Source organism: Protobothrops mucrosquamatus, unplaced genomic scaffold (assembly GCF_001527695.2).
Source record: "Protobothrops mucrosquamatus isolate PMUCROS unplaced genomic scaffold, P.Mucros_1.0 scaffold930, whole genome shotgun sequence".
Taxonomy (NCBI): domain Eukaryota; kingdom Metazoa; phylum Chordata; class Lepidosauria; order Squamata; family Viperidae; genus Protobothrops; species Protobothrops mucrosquamatus.
Window position 1 is genome coordinate 195,156 of NW_015387181.1, and position 4,628 is coordinate 199,783.

General features: G+C 39.4%; 1 pseudogene; it reads right to left on the reverse strand.

The window, feature by feature from the left end:
* Window positions 1-751: 751 nt before the first annotated feature.
* LOC114922798 lies at window positions 752-903 on the reverse strand (annotated as a pseudogene).
* Window positions 904-4,628: the final 3,725 nt, after the last annotated feature.

Sequence of the window (4,628 nt, forward strand, 5' to 3'; positions counted from 1 at the left end):
GCTGAGGCAGGCCAGGGCCTTTCAGGATTGGTACAGGATGAACATGAGAGATAGAGCTCAGGCGATGAGCAAGGGCCACCCCCTCCTGATCCTAGATCACGGAGAGTGGAGAGAAGAAGGGAACAATGCAGGCAGGCTCAACTACTCGGGAGGAGAGCGCCCCACCCCTCTCCACAAGGCACACCTGGAGACTGAAACTTAAGGAGACGCTGTGGGGAGGGGCATTTGTCGGGAACAAACGCTGAAGTCTTGGAGGTTTGTGTGCTGTTGCTGATCTTGGAAACAATTCTCTGATCTCTTGTTCTGTGTTGTGATTTCTGCTTGGAAACCCTGAAACTTTGACCGTTGGATTGGCTGACAAACTTGGTGTTCAAAGACCTCGGATTGAATTTTGGCTTCTCTTCTGAAACTGCTCATGCAAGCTTATATTTCCACAAACTCATTAGATTTTGGATGTATGTTTCTTTCCTTGTGGCCTTGAGTAAATTACTCTTCTAATCTAACTGTGTGTGAGTCGAAACCTGAAGGAGGATGGCTTGTTCCATTCACACACTTTCCCTGCCTGAAGAGTTAAAAACTTGTGAAACTACTTGCAGCCAGAGGCTACTGAAGGTGTGTGTGTCTTACTTTGTTCTGTGGCTTGCCAGAAACGTGGGAGCATTTGGGGAAAATTTGGAGCAAATAAAGGGCGGTTTGAACTGCCAGTTGACTGTTTTGCCTCTCTGCCGTGCCCTGGGTCATCACACAGTGATTGAACTGTCGATGCATAGCCCCGGGAGGAACCTGGGGCCGCAAGTGCATTCGAAGGGTTGATGATCAATGTGTCCTGCAATTCACATTAATTATTGCAGTTAACTACAGTCTTTATCGATGCACGAGCCGAGTGATCCACCAGTAAGAGTTGTCACTGTCGGAAGCCATGGCGGGTCATGCCCGCTCACACCAAGGAGGAGGCCGTGCCCCCACAAATGAAAAGGCAGACTTGGGCACAGCTGGGTTTCAACGGGTTCAGAAATGGGCACTTGGCTCAGTCCGGGAACCCTCCACTTGGGAGGCCCCAGGGCCGCCAGGAGGAACGTGGTGAGTCAAGGTGGAGCTTGAACAGCTGACAAGCTCAGTGTCTTTAACTGCTGAGCCATTGCGCCCTTTTCAAGGCCCTTAGAGTAATTCTAAATCCGTGAAGATAAGACTTGAGATGGCATTCAGATGGGAATCAAGTGAAGGTTATCTGCTGCTCCCTTGTTCTGCTGCTGTGCTCCATAGAGCAGATTCATACTGGAATTGGTTTTTCGATAAGGTAACCAGAAGAGAGGGGAAGAGAGAATCGGAAGGATGTTTCTATGGGGAAGTAGAAGGAGCAGGTCTAGCTTGCAGGTATTATATAGAAGAGAGGAAAGGTGGGGGAGACACCTACTGACCAGACATTGTGGATGTGAGGAAAATAGTGTGGTTACACTTGGGGTGCCATGGGAGGTAATGATATGTTCCTTGCAAATTTCATTTTGTTTCAGAGTTGAATTCAGTTAAAGTTGATCGCTTTCTAATCACAGTTCATCTCTTGGGCCATTGCTTCCCCACCAATGAATCGCACAGTGGGAAGACTCTGGGCACCCTCTGTCCTTGAGAATGGAGAGGTAGCCACTTTTAGCTTGCAGTTCTCATTATGTTTTCCTGTTAGTGTATCCCATGTCATCTTATAGGTCTCTTCTATGTGCCGAATTATCACTTGATCCACTTGTTGCCTAATGCAGATGATATCCTTTATGGAAGTCTAGCCCCACTGAATATAGCTCATTGAACATATGCCCCCACCCCCTTCAGAAGGTAGTGTATCATTCACTTCAAAGAGCTTAGCAAGACAGCCCTCGCTTTGTTCCAAGGATTATCCTATTAATTCTGCTGAATAAGCATCTGGACCCCTGCCCTCAAAAGTCCTGCTCTGACATTCTTAAATATACCACTATAGCAATTCATGTCATAAGGAACTTCTCCTACTGCTATGCACCTTTAGCAGTCATGTGCTTTTTTTTGACATTATAGTGCCGCATGACCACTCTTAAAACTTTTATTCCAATAGGACCGTTGTTTATCATCAAAACAATGGCATGTTTTTTTCTATTTGGAATATAATGTTTTATAATTTTAAAGTTGGATTGAAAATGAAAAATGTTCTTATTGTCATATTAGTTTTCATATGAATTTTATATAATATTAAAGAGGCTGCTTGTAAGTGAAAGCAATGTTATATTAGGAATTCAGAAATACAATATTTTTAAGTGTATTATTGCTAGCATTTATTCTATAGTGCATAGAGCTTTTTTTAAAAAATAAAAATAAAAATGAAAGACACCGCACAGGTTTTGAAAGGGTAATAGAATTTCATCTTATCAGTTGGAGCTGCAGTGCTATAAAATGATTGCAACCCAAAAGTTAATGCTTGTCATGAAAATACTTTCTTTTTAAAAAAAATAAGACAACAGAAGATATTATAACTCAGATAGCTTTGAGGTTGAATGAAAGAGGCATAGATATTCATACATTCTGTGTAGATGAAAACCAAGCAGCCTTTTAAAAATTGAAATTCCAAAGGTGCCTTTTATTTAAGAGAAGCTACCGTGAATTTATTTTGCAAATATAGCAGAAGAGTAGCAACGTGACTTTTTTTTTTATAAGGATGCCAACCTTAAATTTTCCTTTTACAGGAGAAAATAGAAGTCCATTTGGCCTGCAATAGACTTTGCTTGAAGATTTGTGATTTGTTTTTGTTATTATACCGTATTTCTCTATTCCTGTGAAGGCTTTCAGCCTGTCTAAATCATGAAACTTCTCATTCCCCATTTCCCCCTCATTTTTACTTTAGGTCAAGAAATGATGACGGGTTGACCATAGATGATAACCAGATATAAGCAGAATATTCCAGCACTAAAGCTGAAGTTTTCCAACATTGTCTCTAATGTTACAAAACCCGTGTAATCCCAATGCTTTGTAGACCTTAAAGCAAGAGGGTGAAAATGAAAATAAGGAAGAAGCCACATTTGCTGTTCTTCTTAACCCTCCTGTCATGAATTTGAAAGATTAAATTTACATGATGTAAGGGATGAGTGGAATGAACACGAGCAAGACAGTAGCCAAGTTGTTACTATCTTGGAACTTGTAGTCAACACATACTATTTTGTTTATAAGCAGAGATGGACGTGGAAATCATAGTGGGGAAAGGAAGCACCAGAAGAAGGCTAAACAGGTGATAAAAAGTTTAAGAATGCATCCTATTTGATGAAAAGATTGCTAGGAGTCTGGAGCCAGCATATAGAATACATTAACTTTTAATTGGTTTGTTTTGATTGCTATATACTATATATACATATTATGTATTTTCCTTTGTTCTTTTGTTCCTTATTGTTTGCAGAACAATGTCATTCCCCTAAGAGAATACACATCTGCTGTACTGACTTCGGTCTGCTTCCTTGAGTCTCCAGGTCAAATGAACTCCAATAACAGATCTAGGCTATGTGCGAGAAGTCTGGAAATCTGTTCAGTCTGGATTTGATCCTAACAACAGCATTTGAGACCGTGTTCACCAACAGCATTTGAGGATACCTAGCATCCTTGGAATTAATTGGGTCAGTTAATCCCTTCTTAGTGTTCTCATACCTTACTAGGCTTCACCACTTTGATTTAGTTAAGTGTATTGTGGGACTATGGTTTTAGTGCAGAAAAGCTGATTAAAGAGAAAGAAGCAAATCTATAAGATTCAGGACAAGTTCTTGTGTTAGAAATGTCTTCTTGTCATACTGTTCTTTTCTTTATGTCTCATGTATTTGATCTCTGCACTCTTAATTATTGCTACTAAATATCAGAATGTTACTAAATGAAGTAAAGTATATAAGCCTAAGCATATAATAAATAAATAGGAATGCTAGCAAATGATATGATTGATTTCTAAATAAAAATTATTTGTAGCCCAAAATATCTTGTGATTGATTACAATTCATAAAGATATTTTCTTTGAAAGGGATTCCTTGTGACTTGGTTTGATAGGCGTACTGTAATCCAACTGTGTAGGAAAAGCCTGGGGCTATACAGTGGTAAGCAATGACATTTTGCTCAGAGTTTGAGATTGTTTTTCAGGACTATATCGGATATTGCAATTCTAGATCTCAAAGATTAACAGAAATGAGCATCCTTGCAATTTTCTCCAATCAAAATTTGTATCCTTTATCTTTGTCGGCCTAGACAGCTCTATGAACATTTAGGCTTATTTTTAGGTCTGTTGAGACAGTTGTACATATTCTCTAAGCATCATATAACTATTAAAGCCATATAGGTATTTGTGAGAAACTAGAAAGGCAAAAGATATCAATAATCACAAAGATTTAGAATTATGTTTGAAAGAACAACATTGTCCCGAACCTTGTTTATAATTCTTAATTGATGGGATGAAGGTACAGGATATAGGATTGCAAGGCTGCCTTTTGATTAAAGATCCTGGCTTGCATAGAATATTATGGCAATACTTGAGGTAAAATTGGGCTTCAGTTGTACTAATGACATATTGCCCCCAAAATATGTCAACATTGATTGTGCCTTTACTATGAACAAAGTATACTGAAATATAACATGGATATGAC